Source organism: Heterocephalus glaber, unplaced genomic scaffold, assembly GCF_053883595.1.
Source record: "Heterocephalus glaber isolate CG9 unplaced genomic scaffold, H.glaber_assembly_v1.0 deba00000594, whole genome shotgun sequence".
Lineage (NCBI taxonomy): Eukaryota > Metazoa > Chordata > Mammalia > Rodentia > Bathyergidae > Heterocephalus > Heterocephalus glaber.
Genome location: NW_028258151.1, coordinates 240,102 through 264,661, shown reverse-complemented (window position 1 = coordinate 264,661; position 24,560 = coordinate 240,102). Strand labels below are relative to the sequence as shown.

General features: G+C 37.8%; 1 protein-coding gene and 1 pseudogene across 3 annotated transcripts in view; both read left to right on the top strand.

Moving 5' to 3' along the window:
- LOC110345624 (regulating synaptic membrane exocytosis protein 1-like) overlaps nucleotides 1-24,560 on the top strand; it is a 222,389-nt gene that overhangs the window by 157,140 nt on the left and 40,689 nt on the right. The window lies entirely within an intron of this gene.
- Nucleotides 1,692-11,631, top strand: LOC106007700 (c-Myc-binding protein pseudogene; annotated as a pseudogene).

Below are 24,560 nucleotides of genomic sequence, written 5' to 3'. Positions count from 1 at the left end.
ATAAGATCATATTCCAATGTACCTGCCATGAGAACTCTACTTCCTTTTTGAGGGACAAGATTCAACTCATAATAAGAGGTAAAAGAAGGAAAACAGTGTGAGCTAAATTCCAATTAACAGCTGGGTCTGAGTGTGAAAACACACCCCTCGGTTACTAATGAGAAAGGGTACAGGCATATTTGTGGATAAATCCTCACCGGTCCTGGGGAAGAGATATTGTCTTACTTCATAAATGTTTTGTAGTTCAGGCAAAACAGGTTTCATTCAACAGAGAAAGCTGTCAGGAAGAGCACTGCACATAGTAAGAGTTGGGAATTGTAGCCCACACTGAATTTAGAGGAAGGAAATAGAAGGACATCAACAGCCTCTGCAACAACAACTGAAACAATAAGCAAAAAAGTCTGTACCCCAGCTACAGTGAGAGAATTAAAACAATCTGAAAAGTGGAATAGAAGATGTTAGTGAGAGCAGGGCTGTGGCCCATCTGAAACAACCAGTGACTGTTGTCAGCTAATGAGAAGGTAAACAAGGAAGCAGCAGGACCAAAGGCCAGGTGGAACGGGCAGCAGATGGTGTGTGAGACCAGAGAGGGGACCTTCCAACCACAGGCAATGGTGCTTCATTTAGACTCACCTCAGCTGGAGGTGAGAGTCCACATTTCCTACTGTGGTTTAACCACTGTTTATTTCTCAAATCTCATCTCGGTATTAGTTTGGACAGGATTGCTCTTATCTGAAAAAATTCGATCAGAATCAGTCTCCTAGAGCTGTGGTAACAAAGTATTGCACACTGAGTGGCTTCAACAATTGAAGTTAATTTCTCACAGTTCTGGGCATTCTAGAAGTCTAAGAGTCAAGGTGTGACAGAGTTGGCTCCTCCTGAGCCCCGTCTCCTTGTCTCTTGGATCATTGTCTCTCTTCTCACATCACCTTCCATCTTTACTTGTTTACATGGCTATGATGTCATACTTCAAGAGCTCTCATTGTATTGGGTTAAGGCCAACTCCAGTAACCTCATTTTAATTTGATTACCCTTGTACGGACCCTGTCTCCAAATATGGTCACATGCTAAGGTGCCAGAGATTGTGACTTCAACATCTTTTCCTCACTCCAGAGCTAGATCCCCAGTGTTTTTTAAATTTTATTTTGAGACACAGTCTAAGTTGCCCAGAATGGCTTCAAACTTACTATCCTACTGCCTCAGATTCCCAAGTAAATGGGAGTACAGTCAAGTGCTACCATACCCAGATATCACCAAAAAACTTTTGACATGAGCTAAACTACAAACTTGGTCATATGGTTCTTCAAAATTCATGTCCTTCTCACATACCAAATGCATTCACCCCAATTCTAACAGCCCCTCAAATCTTAACTCTTTCCAGCACAACACTAAGCCCCAAATCTTGTCATATTTTCTCAGTTGGGTATGGTTGAGACTAAGGTATAAATCATTGTGAAGCAATCCTTATCTGGCAGTCTCTCTCCTTCCTGGACACTAACTTCGCATCTTGAATTTCTTTCTACTCTTGGATTGTCTCCCACTGTGGCCTTTTCATGGGTTCTGTCATCTCAGAACACTTTTCTTTTCAAGTTTTGCCTATTCCTCCATCAGGCAGATGTCTACATGGAATTCCATGTGATACTTCCATGCCCCTCTTTCTTGCTCCTTCAGGGACCTTGCATTTCCCAGAGATGGCACAAATCATGGCCTATTTCAAACCAGACAGCAGGGACTCCAAGGGTGTTGAGATTGTCACCTCTGTAGCCCTGGAATGGGTATAGAAATGGAGGAAGAGGTCAACAAATGAGCTCATAGAAAGAGAAGGGAAAGGTGGGGTGGGGAATTAAAGGAAAAGAAGAGAGAGAAAGGAAAAGTTAGACTGTGGCCCATTACAAAGCTGCCGAATCGAAGTGTGAGCAGTTCCGGAGGTACATGGAGAAGTTGGGGGTGCTGGACACGCTGACCAAGGTGTTGGTAGCCTTGTATGAACAGCTAGAGAAACCTAATAGTGCTTTGGATTTTTTAAAGCACCACTTAGGAGCTGCTACCCCAGAAAATCCAGAAATTGAGCTGCTTCGCCTAGAATTGGCAGAAATGAAAGAGAAATATGAAGCTACTATAGAAGAAAATAAAAAACTGAAAGCAAAGCTTGCTCAGTATGAGCCACCTCAGGAGGAGAAGCATGCTGAATAGGATTCTTCTCAGTTGAAAAGACACTGAAAAATGGTTTTGTATGATGGAATAGTTTGTATAGTATATAATCCTTTCTGAACAGATGCTATAAAACTTTTAATATGTTAAATTCACCTATCACACTTTAAATGTTATAAACACATATACTTAGAATCACTAATAAAAACTGAATATAACTTTCAAAAAAAAAGAAAGGAAAAGTTAAAGAGTTAAAGGAAAAGAAGAGAGAGAAAAGGAGAGAAAGAGAAGGGCTCAAAAAAGGAAGAATAAGAAGGGTGGGAGGGAAGAAAGGAGATGAGAAAAGAAGGGAAGAAGGGAAGAAGGCAGATTTCTATGAAGGGAGGGAGACAGGCCCATTTGATAGAAGCTCTGAATACAAGGTTACGATAGTGTGGTTATGATCACAGCTACTGTGTCACCTTGGTCAAGTGATTTAAACTCATTGGGCTTAATCTGGCAAATAAAAGAGCTTTGGTTGTCATTCCTATGATGACAAAGATGTAAATAAACAAAAATCATTTTCAGTATCTGAGAATGGGTTTAAGATGTAATCAGAACAGCCTGGCCTCTGAAGGACCACCCAGGAGTCTGTTGTATAAATATAGGTGTGAGATTTTGTTTGAAAGAAAGTTAAAATGATGAATTTGGTTTGGACTTATAGTTTGGACATTTGCAGCCTGCATTATATTTCTGGGTGTGCTCCAGTATGCTTTCTGCAGACCTATGCTTGCTGCAGCATGGACATGGAGTATGTCACCTAATACTTCTTCTAAATGTATTGCTCATTTTCAGTACATAAGTATGAAGATATTTATTTGAAGTCCTGTTTAAAACATCTGTTTATATTGTTAATATGAATTATGGTGCTAGGGTCAATTATCTGTGATTGGAAAATACTCCAACTGAAAGTCCAGGGAAGGGTTCTTTGAACTGTCACAGGGGAGAAAAAGAGCTATTTGGAGTTTACCAGGTCTCAAACTACACCCAAGCTGACAGTGATATTGTGGCATCCACTGAGTTCAAAGCTTATATCAAAGTTTGTCTCTGATGTCCACCCAAGATTACTAATAAATTGGCAGAATAAATCATTTTATAGAATTTTGAACCACAACATCCTATTGAGACCTACTGAAATCACAAAAAATGCTACCTAATTTTACTAATATTAAATTTTAAAATCCTTTTAAATTTTAACATTTCAAAGTGACTGCTGACAATTTTAGTTTTTTGAGTTTCCAATCTCATTATTAGTTAATTGTTTCTTCCTCTTCCAGAAAGAAACAAGGGCATAAGGAACAGATGAGATTCTAAGTATATTTTAAAATAATAGTAACAACAATAATGGTAAACATTGATTCTTTAACTTATTCCAGGTACTTTACAAAGAATTTTACATGTATAATCTCAATTAAAACCATACAAAGAGAATCCAGTTCTGTCCATTTTATAGCTGAGGGTTTCTTTCCATAAGGCACAGAAATGTTCTGTGATTTTCCTTTGTTCATAAGGAATAAGTGATGGAGCTGAGATTGAAATTCAAAACAGCAGAGTGAAGAAACTATGCTTGTAACCAAACCTGACATATTTTATCATAGTTGATAAATAAACACTTACTGACTAGGAATCATAAGTGATATTAAGAGAGAAATAATAGAATGAGTAGCTGAGGAAAAGAAATATAGGGTACTGATAATCCAAATGAATTTATACTGTGTTAGGAACACTGTAGAGGAACAGTGATTTTCATTTTATTCAATTCATTTCCAGGGTGGTTTTATATGTGCAGGTGGAAATCATAGAGAAACTCAGATTACACTAAGGATATAAACAACCTTCTTTCTTGAGATATGTAGGAGCAGTTGAGAGACATTCAAGTGTGATAAATGATTCATTTTCTTCTTGCATATTTATATATTCCAGTGTTCCCTTTAAATCTTTTGTTAGCCAAGGTAAAAATATTTGGCTTGTTTAATTTTCTTCACTGCTTTCCAGGTACATCTTTGGCAGATGGGATCTCTCATCTATCTCTAATTTGGTGAAATGTTTCATGGCATTTCACTGACTGTAAAACTAGAATTGTTTTTTATGGCATTCAGCTTTATAACTAATGCTATTGAATTTCAGTCAGCACCCAAGTTTGTTTTGACATTGTGCACTTTCAGAGTTTTTCTATTGACTGTACTTAGATTTAGTCCTAGCCAGCTCCGCTAGGAGTCCAGCTATATATAAACTATTTAGATCCTTCTCTTTTGTTTTGATTATAATTTCCCTCTGTGCTCAGAAGCAAATTATTTGATTTCTCCAAGCCTGCTTTCTCTTTTGCAGATGGAGATAATAGTTCTTCCATTTTAGCACAATATGAGCATTAAATGAAACTTACATATGTATGTCTATTCTGAACTTTTTCTGTGATCCCAGTAATCATAACAACTACTTGTTCAACTCTTCATTCAGATGTTGACTGGGCATTGCAAACCTATTATGCCCCAAACTCTACTCCTGGATTTTCTCCCTCCAATAAACTTCTTCCTTGACTTCTCAACTGTGTAATTTGCCCAATTGCTAGGGTCAAAAACTTAGGAGTCACCAATGAATTATCTCTTTCATTTATGCCTTGCACCCAATTCATTAGTGAAAGCCGTGAGTTCTGTGTTCAAAACAGAACCTGACTATGTGCAGTCCTCCCTGGATGTCATCCTAGTCAGAGACATGAGCTCACCACCAGGGCAATTTACACTGGTCTCCCTGCCCCTCTCTGGACTTCTCCCATTTATTCTCCTCTCAACAGCAGTCAAAGCGATCCTGTGGGCCTTTCAATTGTTTCCCCTCAGCTAAAATACTCTCATCCAGCCTTCTCTCTCTCTAAGAATGAAGTCTGCACAGTTTGTCATCCAGGACATGGCCCCTCCACCATCTGGCTTTACCTTATATTCAGCTTCATCTGCTGTGCTTGTAACGATCCTGCCACAGTGGCTTTCTTGCTGCTACTCATTTCCAGCAAGCTCATCTTGGCCTGGTATCTTTGCATTTGATAGCCCCTCTACCTAGAATATTCTCCCTTGGATATTTGCAGTGACTCACTACCTCAGGCTATTGGCATTTCTGTTCAGATTCACTTGCTTATAAAGGGGCAGAGTCAAACTAGTTTTAGGATGATTTATCTTCATACAAAAGCCCTCCAACACCCCGGTTACTTCCCGCCCTCTTGCTCAGCAACCATAGCATCTGTTATTTGTCATGCAGTAAGTGTACTTGTTTCCATGTTTGATCACCACACAGAACCTGTACCTTTGAGTTTAGGAGCATTGCCTTATCAGTATGACAGCCTATTGCCTACAGTGTAGTGCCTGGAACATGGTACATTTTCAATGTGAATTTATAAAAGAAAGAAAAAGAACAGATGTATAGAAGACTTAACATAGCACTTGGAAAATACTGAGTCCTCAGTAATGTTAGCTGTTATTATTCCACACTTTTCAAATGACACACTTTAAAAAATCAGAGCCTATTATTTGTTATTGGGGATGCAACACTTTTTCAGTTACTTAACTATTCCTTATACAATCTGTTAGGTCAGTGTTTTCATTTCACGATTTGAGGGTGAGGAATGAGAACTTAGAAAGACTGATAACTAGTCCAGAACCACCTTGTTATTGGAAACTTAGAATTGACCAAAGCATTGATTCTGTGACCAGGAATCAAGCAATAGAAGGTGATTTAAATGGAATGATACCACTTTTTTAAATTAAAAAAGTATTACTTTACTCACTGATATCATTGATAGGCAAGTGCCTCTTTTTTTGCTATGTAATATTCATACCTAGAAGTTTTTAAAAATCCCAGAAACCAGGGAACCATGTTTTGATCATGGTATTTCTCATACTAGAACCAGACATGTTCTAACATGCAGTGTTCTACTTGCACCATCTACCTCCCAGATCAGTCTCGATTCTTGTTTGGAATATGTAGCCTTTTTCTTTTCTTCCTCTTCTTCTTCTCCTCCTCCTCCTTCTCCCTCTTCCTCCTCCTCCTCCTTCCTCCTCCTCCTCCTTCCTCCTCCTCCTTCCTCCTCCTCCTCCTTCTTCTTCCTCTTCCTCTTCTTCCTCTTCTTCTTTTTTTTTTCACTTACATGGTATGGGTGGTTGTTGTAGGAGCTAAATTGAAATGATTTTACTCACAAAAATTCACCGTGCTTGCATGCTGGTAGATAAAATCTTTCCTTTATTCTTAGCCACTATTTATAGATCTGCTCAGTTGTCCTCAGAGGCAGAAAATGTCGTGGGAGAGGAACCAGAGAGCAATAAAGCTAAGAGAAGTGAAAGAGTGGGAGACATAAATGAGAGAGATGGTTCAAAGAAAGGAGGAGACCGAAGGAAGCTGGCCAGACTTGCAGCAGCAGCAGCAGTGATGAACAGGAAGAAGCAGTGCCTGGCACCAGTTTATGAGGTGCCTCGAACCGATGGGAATGCTGAAAGATACTGAACTGGAGCAAGCAGCAGCAGCAGCAGAAAACTCCAGGACTAAGGGCAAATTCAGAGGGTGCGGCAGACTGTGAGGTGTTTGGGAGGAACGCAGTTAATGAAGTATGGTGGAAATTAACAGTGGTTTTAACAGCCAGGGTAGTGAATGCAATATTGTCATTTGGTGGAAGTAGGAATTTAATACTGTACTGACTTGGGTGAGAAATGGGAAGCTGGACCTTGTTTTCCCTGCTTCTGATTTCTAAGAGATGCCAGAGGCTCATAGGTGCTTTGCTGCTGTTAATGCTGCGGTGGTAGAGGAGTCTGGAAGACCTGCAGCTTCGGCTGTGGCTTTGCCAAAGGGGAAGGCAGCTAAAGACCCTAAACAGCCGAGGTGCTCAGATACCATGGCTCCAAGGCCAGCTCCTCCTGTGTAGGTCCCTGGTGGTTTGTTGAGCCTATAAAGGAAAACTAAACAGTGCTTGTGAGAAAAACCGATTGACATGGCTTGAGGAAGCTTTCACTCTGCAGGTTAGTGCTGTGGGAAACATAGAAAGAAAAATGTATGCCCCAGGATTTCTTAAAATAATACAATTGTTTCTACTTCTTTTGCATTTGAAATGAATGTTTTGTTTCCTGAGAACACGCATTAATATAACCCACCTTGTGGTCTGCAGGTTGCTGCTATGTACCCTCTTCCTCCCTGATGCTCCTCTGTCATCCTCACAGTACCTTTGAGCATGGGACCCATTATATGCCTTCCATTTTTCATGAATAAACTGAACCATGGGGCTAAATTTTTATTTTAGGTCAGTAAAGCAGTGAGATTCCATTCTGTCCATCTGAGCTTTTTGCATCCATGATTGATTTAATTTGGTTTAATTTGTGTGTGTTGGGGCAAGGTAGGGGAGCATATATGGTGCTCAAGATAACTATGTGAATTGTTGTTCCCTGGAAAGTATGTACTACACTTTCACTGTGATATCAAAAGTTTCAGTACTAGTTTTAATTCGACAGATTCATTTTGTATATCAGACCTTCCCATTTTCTTTTTTGCCATCTTATGGATAATTGTATCATGTTTATTTACACAGTTAACATACTTGATTAACAATTATATGCTAAGCAAAAGATCATGACAAGATGAAGGAGGGCAAGGGAGTGTGTACAAATTCACATACATAGAAAATTCTTGGGTCATTTTATAAAATAGATTGAAATCTGCCATTTCAAAATGTATAAAGTGGGAAAATACATGAATTGTTTTTAGCAGCATAACAGTCATTAGGATGTATTGATCTCTGAGTATAAATGATACAGTAGTGTTGGCCCTAAGGGGTATGCACGGTTGAGGCGAAAGGCATTGTAATAAATGGATTTAAACCAACTATAACTCTGTGAGGAAGCCTCCCAAGGCAAGTACTGTGCCTGTCATGATCATCATGATATTCTCAGTACCTAGTCATTGAAATAGTAAAGGCACTCTTAAAAAGGAATTCAAAAATTCACGTTAACAAAAGAAAATGCAATTTTAAAACTTGTCTTTTAGATAAGAAGTATCCTGGGACTGTTCATTCAAGACACCTGTTCCTGAGACACTTCCGAGAACCAGGGAACCAGATTTGGGGGGTGGGGGTGGTCACCAGCTTTTAGATTTGTAAGTGTTTCTCAGTCAATTTCATTGCTATGCCCTACTTTGGGGGTTTATTTTGTTTGGTTTTTTGGGGGTTTTGTTTTTTTTTTGGTACTGGGGATTGAACTCGGGACCTTGCGCTTGCGAGGCAGGTGATGGCACCACTGAGCTAAATCCCCGGCCCCTCATATACCCTACTTTTGAAGCACTGAGCTACAGGGATGTTTCTTGGTTTTTGCCTAGGGGTTTGACAGAGATTCTGGAATTCACATAACTTTTGTTTATGATTTAGCTTAGGAGGCAGCAGACTGACTGCCCCTTTGATTGACTCCAGCCCACCTTCTGTTCTGTACAGCTTGTGAGATACGAATGACGTTGATGTTTTTAAATGGTTAAAGAAGGTCAAAAGAAGAACAACACTTTGGAATATAAAAATTACATGCAATTTAATTTCAGTGTGTACTAATAAGTTTTATTGGAACACAACTGCCCTCGTGCTTCTGCATTGTCTGTGGCTGCTTTCCTACCATGGTGGCAAGGTTGAATAGTCAAGACGGAGACTGTGTGGCCAGCATAGCTTAAAATATTTACTATTTTGCATTTACAGGAAAAGTTTATTGTCTCAGTCTCTTTCTCACTGGTGGGATAAGATATCTGACACTTGCAGCCTGTAGGAGGAGAGGTCTATTTTGGCTCATCCTTTAGAGGATTCAGTCTATAGTCAGCTTGCTCCAAGGCAGGAAGGGCATGGCAGAAGGTCTGGTGGAGGAAATCTGCTCTCATCATGGTTCCTCAGAAGTAGAGAGAGAAGGAAAGAGAGAGATCAGCTCCCCAGCTCATGCCCCTGGACTCACCTCCAACCAGGCCCCACCTCTTAACAGCAAGTCAGCTACTGAATTCCCATAATCCAGTCACCTTCCAAAAGCCCAGCTACTGAACACATTAGCCTTTAAGGGGACATTCTCCATCTAAACCATGATATTTTCTACTCTTGTAATAAGAAGAGAATATTCACTACATCTTCACAGGTTATGAATCTGTGAGAAATAACGAGTTAGTTAGATATTCACAGTCCCAAAGATTCTTATCATTGTGGAAGGATGGGCCCAATCTAGCAAGATAACATATAAGAGGTAAGATAGCAAAGTCCTATATGTTGGTCTAAATAAAACAGGAACATGGGCATTTTTGCCCTTGGAAATGTAAAAATGACATAGAAGTTTCAGTGAACAGTAAATTCAAATAGGTATCAATTGTGTGACTAACAAAAAACTAATGTGATATGGACCTATAAATGGAAATATAGTATATAAAATAAGGAATGGTAAGACTAAATAATTGATTCTAGTTTAGGCTGTCCTACTTTCATAATGGTGTGGAGAGCTGAAGCGTTTTCAGGGAGAGCTATTAGGGTAGTGAAGGGATATAAAATCATGCCAAATGATAAATGACTTAGCCAGAGGAAAAGAAGGTTTGGAGGGGACATAACTGATAGCAGCTTTCAAGTATTTAAATGAATGTCATGTGGAAAAAGGATTCAGTTTATATTGAGCGAGCCAAAAGGGTAAGGCCAGTTATGGAGCTGGAAAGTGCAGGCATATAGGCTTGGTATAAACAATACCCACATTAATTTATTGTCAGTATAGACTTATGTACCTCACAAAATGCTCCTTTGTCTCCCTGGGGAATACATCCAGAGCCTGGAATAAGTCTTGTCAGGATGTTGTTGATGGGATTCAAGCATCAGAAAGAATTTAGGTTAACTTACACCTAACATCCCTCTAAACATTAAGTATCTCAGAATAATTCTGTTAAATTATGCACATATCTTAATATTCATCAAGCACTATTTGTGGAGTTTGTAAAAAATATAAAATTGTGAAGGAAACAAAGGCAATCTGTGCCATGCCTCCAGGGAGACAAAGGAATTTTGCAAGCAGAATATGAATACGTAAAACATCAGCATGAATGATGTATAGACCAAGATTCTGGAAACCTCCAGAGAGAGGGCTCAGTGAAGATCTTAGGAGAGAGCAGTTTCTGGACATAAACCAGAGCCTGGTTTGAACTCAGATAGGTGGTGAAAAGGTAGTGGGACTCTAGGGGATGAAACTAATGTGAGCAGGTATCAGTCAGGTGTGTGTGGTGGGGAGAAGAAATATGTGTGCTATTCATTCAACAACTGAGGAGTACCTACTGTAGGAAGCCACAATTCAAAGCAAGCCAGGAGAGGGTGGGAAAGATAACTAAAAAAGAATACTGCTCAAGGAGCTCCCAGCCACTTAGTAACATGCAAAGCAATGCCAACGTCCTTCTACAGTAGCTTCATTCCTAGGTGATTCAGCCAGAAGATGAATTACTGGAAATGTCTTGGACTATCTTCCTCCAGCTTAAGAAGCTCAACAACATTCATTCAACCAATACCTAAACTTTGGCCTGGGATTTAGCTCAGTGGTTTCGCCGCCTGCTGTGCGAGCCCAAGGACCCGAGTTTGATCCCCAGTACCAAGAAAAACCAAACAAAAAACAAATACCTAAACTTCAACAGTGTTCTAGCTGTTTGGGGTATTTCAGTGAGAAAAATGGAGCACTCACACTCACTTAGAAAGCCACATTGTTTGTTATTCCCTTGTCTTCCAAGAAACAAAACAGTATTTACTTCTTTCCATATTTCAAAAGGGGAAAATCACTAAGGAAATATCTTTGGGGACTTTCAGAGTGGTATTTAAGAGCCTTGTCTATGAAGAAAAGGATATGAAATAGTCATGTCTCTTTAAACTTGTGCTCTTTTCTTGAGCAGCATTTGTATTTTTGTCATCCATTCCATTTTTTGTTTTTAGCACCTGTGAAATTTAAACTGGAAATTCCATCCTTTGTGTCCTAGCTCTTGTCACTCTAAATGTCTCTTGTTGTGCCAATCAGCACTGGGTCTGCATACAAGAAAAATGCAAATCATATCCTTGCCAGAGCTAAACACTTATCTCAACGAAATCAGAATAAATACTTGAAGGTTAAAGCTGAGATTCACTGCCTAGAATAAAGAGAAAAACACTGAATGCAACATGAATTTTCTACCGAGATGAATTCAGAACTGAAGCCAAAAACTCAGTAGAGATAAAAATACTCCTCATGCCAAGCAATGGATTCTGATCTCTATACCAGACATCAGACTTTGCAACTATTTTTCTGTCATATGAAATTTAATACTAAGCATCGGATTGCTTGTCACTGGTGAAAAATTGCCATATTTAATTTCACGAGAGGAGGTGTGTTAACCGGAGTGGCCTTGTCTTCCCACAGAGCCCAGTTTGCTCCTGGGTTGACTTCTCTAGATGATGGTCTCCTCATCGGGTAAGTCTGTGAGTCTGCAAACATAACTATATTCAGGCAGTTGCTTTGGCGGATGAAATTTTTAAAAATTATTGTATTATACAGTACTACATTGTGTTTTTGAAGAGTATCCTGGTGTAAACATAGAAGAACTTAAAATGACCACTTATATTACCGAATCATAAACTTGTTTATTTAATGTTTTGATAATTTTTCAATGCAGTTGGTTTCCTCTCTCCCTCTTGTATTTCATGATGCAAGCTTAAAAGCATTAATCTGGGGAGATATGCATAGGCTGCCAAAGGGGTCCATGACACAAAAATTGCTTCTGAACTCCAAGTCCTCTTTTACTAGTGGAGAAAGAGGCACCTCATCTGGCACACTTTCTCCTGAGAAGAACAGGGCAGCAAGGAGACATGCTCAAGAAGCACATCAAATAAGTTACCTACAAAACAACATTTATCCACATCATGGGTTGTGTTACGTAGTTGTTATTCATAGTTATTTCTTGGTATATCTTAAATTGTTTGAAATTTAAGCAAAAACAGAAATACTAAACTTTAGATTTAACTTGTTAAGAATTACATTAGAAGGAAATATTGTGTCTGATGGCAGGCCAATCTAATGAAGGTGACAGATAGGATAATAAAAGGATGGTATGGGTACTCTTTCTGCACTTTAGAAAGCTGTGGTCTGCAAACAGTAAGCACTTTGCAGTGTGTAAACTGAATTCTGGAGGTAATTAACATAATCCAGTGATCATCACTGATGCCTTCAACCTTAGGTCTGATAAAGTAAGGTTAGTGGAAACTGCAATTGTATTTACCTATTTGAATATTTTCAAACAGCAAAAGAGCAGGGAGTCCCTCCAATGGTAGAATAATCTTAAGAGAAAATCTATGATATCCTGAACAAGAGATGTTACTTCCTGCCACATTCTGCTCATGGTGAATTTCATTTCTACTTCTCATGGACTCTGATGTAAAGGTAGTTCATTCTGGCATCCCATGCTAGATGTGGTTAAAAAAAATACAGAATGTTCTTAAGCCCCACATATGTAATTCTCATCAGTACTATAGAAATTCTGTCTGCAGGTATTCAAATAGCACAAAAGTCCAAGAAAATTATAAGCCTATATCTATTTAATAGCTCAGAATAAGTTTTTATTAAATTAGTAAGGATTGTTTTTACAGAATTCTACCACAGAGGTTATTCGTTTTAGACTAGGCTTTTAAAATAACATCCAAATAGAAAAAATAAGAAAGAAATGAAACCTTCCCCCAAGAACAAAACAAACAAGCAATGATTGGAAAAACTGGAATCAATTTTGCTTCCTCTCTAATGTTATGTTGTCACTGAAGATTAATTTTTACAATCATTTATCCCAGCCCCTTGTGAGTATGTAGCTTGCTTGTTCGTGTGTAATTATATGTAACCTATATTTTTTACAATATTAAATATTCATTGGCAAGCTCTAAGGATTTTAAAAACTATTATTCCTAGAAATTTACCCTTATATTACAAAATTTAAAATTTAAAATTATATTAATTATTGTTGCTACTTATTAACCAACTTAACATGTGCCAGAAAATATGCTAAGCCCTTTGCTTAGCTTATTTCATTTAGATTTCACACGAATAATGTGGAATAGATAGCATTATTCCTATTTTACAGATTAAAAAATTCCGTGTATCAGTCAGCTTATGCTTCCATAAAAAAAATACCATAGACTGGGAATTTATTGCTCAGTTCTGGAGATGGAAGATCCAAGATTGACGCAGCCACCAATCTAGTTCCCTGGTGGCAGTTCTCTTCTTGGTTTTCAGATGACCACTTCCGGAGTGTGCCTTCACAGAGTGGAGATAGCATTCGGGCCTCTCTTCCTGCTCTCTCAGGATGCACATCCCTTGTGGGAAGGGGGAGGCACTCACATATAAACTTATCTAAGTCTTATTGCAACCCAAAGGCCAATACCATCTAAATACCATCACAATGGGGGTTGATGCCTAAACAAAATTTTGGGAGATACAAACATAAAGACCATTACTCTTAGGGTTTAAAGAGGTAGAATAATCTGCTTAATGTTGCAAAGCTAATAAGTGGCTAGAGATAGTCTGTTCTAGAGTCATGCTGAAGTAACTTTTTATATCAGTAAATAGCTTTAAAAAAATCCTCTGTTTGACTTTTCTTTACCTTGCTCACCACAAGCACTCTTTGAAAGAATCTGGAGCTCCCCTCTCTCCTGGACTGTCTTCTCCACCTGGAAGATTGAGGGACCCTTCAGTCCTCAGGCTCATCAGTCTGTCATTCACAATCCTGTGGTGAGCTCTGATTGCACTTAAAACTGAAAGTCCCCTCCCTTGTTCCCAAGGCCTAGCTAAGATCACTGGCCTATGACCTCATTTCGCATCACTCCTCACATTGTTTTGTATTCCCTGACTCAAGTTCTTTTCTGGCCAGCCTTTACTTTGACTCCTTCCATTGCCAGGAATCTTCTTCCCTAGATGAGAAAAAGTACATTTCTCCATGCCCTATAGGATTCCAGTTTGACTCAACCTTCCCTTTTATCCTACCTATGTTCATGCCTGATCTCCCCCACCCCTGTCAGTGAGTGCACGCTTTAGCTTCTTTTCTTTGTCTTTGTAGCCCTTAGAGCTTGCTGATATTTCTCTATTTTATGTTCTGTTGCTAAATGTGTACTAACACTTGCCAGGCTTCCCTGAATACAAGTGACTTATGAGCAAGGACTTAGTTTCATTTCTGTTTGCTTCACCAGTGCCTCAAGGAGTACCTGGCTTGTAGTAGATGCTTAATCATTATTTGTGGAAGTCATGAATTAATGAGTGATGACTCTTAAGTGGTCAGCTTGGTCATTCTAACCGATGTAAAGAACCCAGTTGACAATAGCCAATGGGTCAGGTATATTCCCCAGTAAGTGAGGGACAGTGCCACAACTCAAAACCAGAAATTCTTCCTTTAGAGGTTTTCCCATTACATTTCTCCACCCTTTGCTATAGGAACAGAGTAAGAAGCAAACGAAAGGGGAGGGTGGTGAAAGAGAATGAAGATCTACTGAGAATAAAATATGTGCTGGATATTTCACTGACAGTCTATACAATCCTAAGAGGTAAAGTTATTACCCTCAGCTCAAAGATGAGGAAAATAAAGCCTGGATGGAGTGAATCATCTGTTCATGACCACGCAGCAAGTTGCTGGCAGAGCCTTTGTTCCAGCCCTGGCTTTTATCTGATGGTAACATCCTTGCGCAGGCAGTGATGACCGGGAGCCTCAGATGAAACACGTTGTCTCTGGGCTTTTATTAACTCAAGAGCAAAAGGGAGAGGCTGGTGTCACTTCAAACAATAGCAAAGTTTTAGAGAATTTACAAAAACAATCTCTCCTAGACTCATCCCTTTGCACTTCTCTTTAATGTATTCAAAGCTGAAACAAACCCCAAAAATCTCTGGAGTTTGAAAGCGGTCTGTCTTAAAGAACATAATAATCCATGTATCCCTGCAGCTGAGGATATTTCTAAATGAAGCCTGCGGTCTGATCACTTGGTGATGGGTGGGTGATGTGGTTAAAGTAGCCTTTAAAAGATCTTTCACACAGACACTGCAGGAAGGTGAGCAGCAGGATGCACACAGCAACAAATCAGCAGTGCTCCTCGCCAGGCTGTTTAAATTATTTTTAGACAGGAGACATACTGTATACAGCAGGATTTGGATGTGAGTAATTAATCTGAAATGTTACTTCCCCGCTTGCCTGTAGTTACGCTAAGCTTTCTTCTCTTGCTTTGCAGTCCTGTTTTGCAGTACTGCACAGATCAGCTTCCTTGTAGATCACTCTTTTATTGGGAAAATTTTTTCAGTTAAGTTGTCAAGGATGGCTGTTCTTACAAAACTGGGGGGATCTGTAGCACCCAGGTTCAGAGCCCACTGTGTAGGGGACCTGACACTTCCCTGACTGATTGCTACAAAATTGATCAAGTTACTGAATTAAAGTTCAGTCATGTTTGATTTCATTGGATCAATGCTATGATAGAAGCTGCAAGATTTTTTTTCCAGGTTTCCAACATGATCTTTTGAATTAAATGCCATTCAAAGAACTTTGATATTTTAAGTTTTTTATAGATGATGCGATACTGTGGGAGATAAAATGGACTATTCCTAGCTTTGTGTGTTCTGTGATTAGTCAAAGCTGATTATGACACATTTTTAGTATCTAAATATAATATGGTAAGTTTTAAAAATACACTGATTATTCTCAGGCATGGCTAGTGGGGGTAAAAGAGCTTGTCTGGAGTTGATTAAATGGGACTGATGTAGATTACATATACATTTGTATGAATTAATTCTAATATTTTATGGAATTTTAGCTTCCACATTCACAGTACCATTTGAATTATTTGCTTTATGATCTCCCCTTCACAAGTATTAAAAAAACCCTGTTATTTACAATACATGTTATATTATTTAGATGATAGTTAGATCTTCTATGCATATTAACAATGTGTTTTAATTAAAGGATGAAAACAGATGTCACCATTAGCAAATATAATGGGAAGGAAATTATATCTTGTCACTTGTCTTGAAATGTACTCCAGCATGGCTTAGAAAACACTGTTCCTAATGATGGCTGACTAATTCAGTAGACTGTGGAAGTAGAATCCAGGAAGCTTGTATTCCTCTCAGTTTAAAACTGGAAAAGCGGAAGCTTTTTAGAAAGCATTTCTTATTCCTCAGTACTCAATTTAGACCTTAAAAGTAGAATATTTGATGGTGCTGCTCTAAAACATCTGAACTCAATCTAGATACTGAATTTCATAGTTCTGTATCCGATTTATATATTCTTAAGAATCTTAGTGTAACAAGACAAAAATATAGGCACTGATTCCATTCACTATTTCCTTCATACATTATAAAAATATTAGGCTAGTATTTTATTGAGTATTTACTAATTGTCTAATACATCCCTAAGTCATTTGTGTATTAGCTGTCTTAATCCTCATTAAACAATCTCATAAGTAGGCAGGTATTATTTCCCTATTTTAAGATGAAAAGTGTCTTTAAAGCCTTAAATAACCTTCCCGGTAACAAGGCTGAGAGGAAAAACCTAGGAAAATGTTTTGTTGTTATTATTGTTGTTGTTATTGTTTTTCCCAGTACTGGGGATTAAACCCAGGGCCTTTGCACTGAGCTAGAGCCCTAGCCCTTTTACCTTTAAAAAAATGTTTTTTTAAGACATGGTCTTTCTAAATCTCTCTGTTTCCCATGCTAGGCTATAACTTGTGATCCTCCTGCCTCAGCCTTCCAGAGTGCTGGGATTAAAACCATATGCCACCACCCCCTATTTTAGGAAAGTTTTAAACTCAGAAAATTTGATACCAGAAACCCTGGGCTATGCTGTCTTCCCAGTTGGCACTCATGTGGATTAAACACCAAACTGAGGAGATACGGTACTCATGCCCTCACTGCAAGAGGCAGTAGTACGCTTCCCTTCTATATCCAGACCAGAGCTGGCCTGGCTGCTGTGTCATCAACACTGTCTCCCTAGACATACATGGGCAATCCAGAACCTGTGACCAGACACGCAGCAATGTCATGGGGGCCTTATAGAGAGCTTAGTGACCAGAATGGCCAAGGAAGAATTTGTCCAGGGAGACAGGGACATTAGACATTCTGAAAATTAAGTGACTCGTGCCTTGTATTTCTCCCTTTATGGCTCTGTGACTTCTGAGACACAAAACAACTTAACAGGCTTTATGAGACCACTGATGTTTTAAAGAAATTAGTCCAAATATTAAAAATGGAAGTAATAACTCTTTGTCCAAATAGCATTGAGAGGCCTCTCTTAGCCACCGTATCTCAGACAATAGTTTACCATGGAAAAGAAAAAGTGACAAAACTCACTTAACACACCAAGAAGAACACATCCAGTGTGTGTAAATTAATATGTCATTAAAGGGAAAACAAGGGGAAGGAAAACCAATCTGTGACATGTTAAAGTTTCTCATAGATCATTCATTCATCTACTGTTTCAAAGCACCCGGAAAATTTGTGCTTTAAACAGTTTACATTTCTTAGATCAAAGTAGTCTAATAATAAAAGTCTTTTTTAAACATTAGATTTTAGAATCTCTATTTTTTCCTTGTGTGTTGAGATTTGTAATGACCATAAAAATGCTGAGAAAAAATTTAGAAAAAAAAGTGTGTGTGTTGCCCCCATGGTTGTATCTCCTGGACTTTTCACAGAGCAAGTAGTCCTGGAGTTTGTCTTTCAGTGTGACTTTCATCTCACAGGATGACCCCTTCCCCCTGCCAAGTCATGCATATTGATACCCATACGCCAAGAAATCCTGCCAATCATAGCTGCTTCCCAAAGTTTTCAGCTGTGTGTACTCAGACACTTAAAAGCAAAGTACTTTCTTCCCTCATGTATTGTCTATGTCTGTGTGTAATAATAGCTAATATTTATTGAACTTTTACCATGTGTTAGACACTGGGCTAAGCACTTTACATTGATTACCTCAGTTAATCCTCCCGATAATCCTGTTTAGTTGCTATTATTATCAAAAGTTCATACATGAAGAATCTGAGAAACAGGATTTAAATAATGTCTTCTTGATCAGGAAGCTAAGCAATAGATACAGCCAAATTGGACCCTGAGGAAGATTTTATATATATTCTCTACCACAAAGTGTGCAATTGCAGAGTTCATTTATCACTTTTTCCTTTTCTATCGTGATGTAACATAGCAAACCCAGTTAAAAAACAGCCAAGAATAAAGCAAAGGTGAGGTTTACAGGGTGTGTTGTATATTTCTGAAGATGCAGGCCATGTAAACTCTTGAAGTTTGGCAAGGGGTCAAGTGGAAAAGGGAGGGAAAGAAAAGGGGAGGAAAGGGATTAAAAATCATCAAGATATGTTATATGGATGTACCAGTTCTTCAGAATAAACATTACTAATCTCCATTACAAACATGTACTAATGAACACTTTGGCTTAATCATATGTGTGAACACGGCCTTTTACTAAATTGCCAACACATGGAGTTTGTCCTACATATTAGGTAAATTACTATGTCAGATGACACAGGCTTCAGAAATTACTGTGTCACATGACAGAAGCTTTAAAGTGCAAATGGAATGTAAGGACACCTATTTATTATTGATTAGTTACATATCTGTCATATAAATGACCTCAACATTTCTGTTAAGATTATCTTAAAAAATTTAACTTGATTCTTTTATAAGATTTCCTTCCTAATTAATATTCTGATTCATGGTTTCTTGTCATTTTTCTTGATTTCCTCCTCCCATATTGTTCTGAGAATGAGAATATCTGTTGGCCAAAATGTTGAAATGCCCCCCTCCTGCCAGGCTTTCAGTTTTAGAACTCTGATATATCTCCAATATTAGAAAGTGGTGCTAATCATGCCATAATCCAGAAAAAAATGCTTTTAAGACGTACAGGAAGCCTCTTCACTTGGATGGTGTTACCACAACCTGCAGCAGAGCCAGTGTTTCTTGGGATGAGATGGAGCAAAACCGAAACTGCACCCAGGCCTCTGTGTCCTGAGATGTCTTCATTTAATGCTTACTCAGGAGTGGCCTCCTATGGTAAATTGAAAACGGAATTAAAAATAAATGCTTGACTGAAGTAACAGGCTATAAAGCACTAATAGCTAATCATCAGCTGTGCTCTTATTTTTCATCAGTGTCATCTTTCAGTGCTTTCAAAACTCCACGGGACGCTGATTGGATGAACGGCATCTTTAAGAGCACTAAATGGACGACAAAGACGCTCGCACACACACGCACACACACACTGATGACAGAAAACCACACAACAAAACCCAATATAAACACACATTTTGAAGGGCATGTGGATTGAGAGCCTTCTAAAAAAGAGCAGAAATTGCAACATTTTATTAATCGCTTTTGTTCTTCTCCAGTCACCTCTAAAAATACATCTTTTTAACAAGTAAAAACCCCTGCTGACTGTACTAATTTTTCTTTAAGACAGTGGATGTTTTAAAGAAAAATAATTTAAATAACTATGAAAGAATTAAATGTAAAAATGAAGACTACTAGTGCCACCTGCTGGACATTTGAAAGAAATAAAGTATATTTTTTAAATGAAAGATCAAATATATGGTTTTAGATGTACACTGAAAATATTTTTTGAAGTATAATAAGTTTTAAAAATTATTCAAGGTAGTTATGTAGCTCAATGGCACAGTTTTTTTTTGGTTTTTTTTTTGGTACCAGGGATTGAACTCGGAACCTTGTGCTTGCAAGGCAAGCACCGGAACCACTGAGCTAAATCTCCAGCCCTTTGTGGTACGGTTTTTGGATAACACAAGCAAGCCCTTGGTTTACTGTGCAGCACTGGAAATAAAGAAATTACTAAATATCTGTGGAAAATTTCAGAATTACTAAAATGTTTAGAGTAATACCTTTGAAACCATGTATGTTTAAGCTATGTAAAAGACATGGATAATTGTTTAAACTTATATACCAATATGCACGTATCTGTGGTTCATGAAATTATATATCTAAAGCAATGATGGCTAGCAGGTTAAATGTAAATAGCACGGTATTTAAATTTTTTCAATATATTTTTAGACAGTGTCCAGAATTTCACATTTATTCTTAAAATTTTATCATGTGATGATTATTTTTATGAAGTGAAATGGAAGACGTATTAAGAAATGTCTTTGTTTTCAAGTTTTCCATACTATCTATACTCTCTGCCACATCATGGTCCCTGAGTAATCTACACCTGAATCACCTAGGCTTCCTGCTAAAACTTCAGGTTCCTAGAATTTTTGTTAAACTTACTGAATCAGAAGCTCTGTAGGTTTGTCCAAGAATTTACACTGTAGCAAGCCCCTTAGGTAATTTTGATGCATTCTAAGTCTGAGAATGCCAAGGAAGCACTCCTCACAAATCAATAGCTTCCCCCTCCATGGGCTGTAGTTGAAGTGAATATTCTGAAAATAAGTGGTGGGAAGTTGAACCTAATTATCATAGTCATTTTTCTGAGCTTATATAAGTCTCTGGAAGGAGGACCCTAAGTTTTCTCATTAATAAAATGAGGCAATTGTACTCACTGATTGCCCTTCTATGTTGGAACTTTCCTAAATATATCCATTTACCCCTGGGCTTTGGAATCCTTCCTTTATCTTGTCTCACTCTGGCAGTAGTGTTTGAATGATATCAAAGTGATGAGCCCCTGAGTCCCGACCAAGAAGTAGGGCCCTTGGTATAAGCTTGTATGGCTACATTTCTTAAATTTCAGAAATGGCTCATTGAAGCAGACAACAAAGATGAAGGATAGAATAATTCACCCTCTTTCAAAAGATAGCCAGCATGCTCACACAGAGAGTAGTATATTATATGGCCACAGTTGATGCACAGTAAAAAATTATCCTAAGTAGATTTATATTAGAAGTTATTGAATCAAAAGTTTAATACTTAGTAATAGTTTCAAGTGCAAAAGAAGCCTAATTGGAAAATAAACTTCCATGTAAGTGATTTCATCTGAATCACATATAGTATTTACAGTATTAGTCCATGTTTGCAGTACATAATGTTTTTTCCTTGTGTGGAGTTGATACATGCACATAACACATCCGAATTCCTTTTTTCAATCCTCTATCACTTCCAGCCCTCCTCGTCCCTCCATTTCGTAATCTTCTTCTTGAGAACTATCTATCTCCTTACTTCCTATAATCTTTTATTTTGCTCTTTATTTTTACTCTGGGTTTCTCATGTAAGAGACACAATGTGATATTTGCTTCTGTCTGATTTATTTCATTTAGCATTATGGTCTCAAGGTACATCCATTTTCCCACCAATAACAAGTTTTTCTTTATGGAAGAGTAGTACTTCATTGTGTGTAAATACCACATTTTCTTTATCCATTCATCTGTTGATGGATACATGGCTGTTTCTGAGATTAGCTAATGTTAAGTGTGCTGTTATAAACATGAGTATATATATGTATCATTGTAATACAATGTTTTTAACTCTTTTGGGAAAATACTAGAAAGGGAATAGCTGGGTCACATGCAATTTCTAGTTTCAGTTTTGGGGGAATCTCCATACTAATTTCCATAGTGTTTGTACTAGTTTACATTCCCACCAACAGTATAGAAGGGTTCCTTTCCCCCTACAGCTTATCTAGCATTTGTTATTAACTTACTGATTTTTTTGATGATAGTCATTTGGGGTAAGATGGAATTTCAGTGTTGTTTTAATTTGCATTTCTCTAGAGGTCTGTAATGTTAAGCACTTCTTCATGTATTTAATGGTCATTTGTACTTCTACTGTGATGTGTTTATTCATTTCACTTGCCCAGTTTTTGACTGGGTCTTTTATTTTGGACAGTCTAATTTTTTTGAGTTCTTTAAACATTCTAGATATGAGTCCTCTGAGGAATAGCTGACAAATATTTTTTCTGTTCTGTAGGTTGTCTTTTCACTCCGTGGGGTGTTTCTTTTACTGTGCAGAGATTTTTTAGATAGTCTGTTGAATAAAATAAATCAAGTTTTCTTTTCAGAAGCAAAACACATTAGCTTTGAAAAGAAAAGGTCTCTAATGTGGGGGGATAAGCCATATGTACCAAAATAAACAAAAAACACACCATTTTTTGATGTTTACCAAAAACTCTTAAATGATGTAATAAAATAACTGATATTCAATATCTTTTTATGCAATCTTCTTTGTACTCTCAGACCCTCAAGCCATGTCTTTTGCACTTAATACATGTCTGTTGAATTAATATTTGGATCATTCAGTGTTTGATTATTAGCAAGAAAGTGCAGTGTGACTTTGGTATAAGATGGAGAAGAAGTCATACATGAGAGATGCTTATAGATCACAAGTGTAAACCTTCGACTGCCAGGGTGAGGAAATGGGTTACCTCAGAGGTGATATTTTAGAAGTAAATTGACATATTTGGCTTTATTAGGAGAATCATTCAGGAAGTATGAAAGATAAATCTGAAAGAAGGAATACACTAGAAAGTACCTAGTTAGAAAAGAGATTAAATAATCCAAGTTCAGAATAGCAAGGGTCTTCATAACAGGTAGTGGATCTGTGGTATGCATCAAATCACTAAGAAAGAAGGGGTTTTTGTTTGTTTTTAATTTCATATATGCCATGTATCTAAGTGTGAGTTTCTTTGAATTGCTGTCCTTGCAGCTTTCTTATTAAATGAAATGGACTTATTAGGTGAAATGTACATTCAACTTTCTTAAGATACTGAGTCTTTCAAGAATTTTACTAATAGAACCAAAATATTTCACATACTGTATTCATAGTGTCTAAAGGAGATATATGAAGACAGAGACCAAGAGGTTGAGAGAGAATTAATAGGAAATGTTAGACTCAGACATTGCTCACCCAGGGAACATTGAGAAGAATTAAGAAATTTGACATAAATCATAGAGGAAGAGGAAGATTGCTCTCACATCCTACTTAGGAGTCTTACAAAGAAGCCAGAATTCTAAAAACTAATTTGCACAGACTCTCTTGCAGCTAGAATCTTTTGTGTTATTTAAGTTCCATAAGGCAGATATACAGTGGTTCACAAATAGAAGTGTTTGGCAAATTTGGTTTTGTTTACTAACTCTGCATCAGGTGACAAACACAACCATGGCCATTTTTTCCACATAAACACAAATGTAGACATCTTTTCCAAAATCATAGAACAAATTAAGTTTGTGAAGTGAGGCACCACTGTACTTCCATGAGTCTTGAATTGAAATTGAATTAGATGGAGAACTACAGTAGTTCTTTGGGCATTATTTTCCTAAAATCTCTTCAGTAGGTTGACATGGCTCACATGGCAGTTTCCAGATCACAGTACTTTTGGAGAAGTGGTAGCATAGTAGTGCCAGGCATTTGGACAGTAGCTTTTTGATACTGTAGCTTCTTGATTTAGGGAGTTATTCCTGGAGATTGAGCCAACACTGGATTCTCACTCCCTTTCAGAAGGGACAGTTGTGAGGTGAATACACGACTAACTGTACAACTGCCTTGTCATTTAGTGTATATTATTATAAACTACATATAACTCATTTTCTAAATAGATTTTGTATTTCAAGTCAAAATCTGTACTTTAGAGTTGAGATTAATATGAAGTTCAATAATAGACTATGGTTTCACAAAATTATAAGGCAAGTTTCAAAATTGTTACACTAGTGAATTATTGAATTTTAGTCATGAGAAGAACTCCCTCTTGGACATCCACCATGTCTTTTGGGATGTCTTAACCAAATATTCTCAGATTTCTTCTGTCTTGAATCTCCATATCACTAACTTCATGGGCCTATGATGGCACCCATTGCAATATGATGAAAGTAACTCATGATGGGTTCATCATTTGTCCTTTGCCAAAGCTGAGAAGGGAAACATAGGCCGTTATTTCTGTTTCAGTAGTCATGCCCACTCACCATTGTATACACATGCCAAAGCAATTCTCATTTTGGGGTGTGACGTGCAGACTTCTATGGTCCCTGCCCTTCTCTTCATCTTGGGGAAAGCTCTGTTTCTGCCAGCAAGGGATTTAACATTTCAAATCACTGGTGCTCATTCATTCTCCTTTTGGAAAAATCCAGCTGTATGTGCCAACTTTGTAAAGAAAACCCAGAAAGGTGAGATTCTCTCTAGCTACTGATTTCGTACTTTAATGAAATAATGAAAAACACAAAATAGAAACAACTGAGGTGCTGTGTTAATTACAAAGATATCTCTCTATTCTACTATTACCAGTCACGCAGCATCTTACAATTTGCCTTACTTTATAGATACTTACTAATTGGGAAGAATGCCATGGATAGTTGTTTAAGTTATTTATTTTTCCTTCATAGAATAGTTATACAGATACTTACAGTACGATATTTGGCTTTTTAGGCAGTAATCTATTTCCTTCAA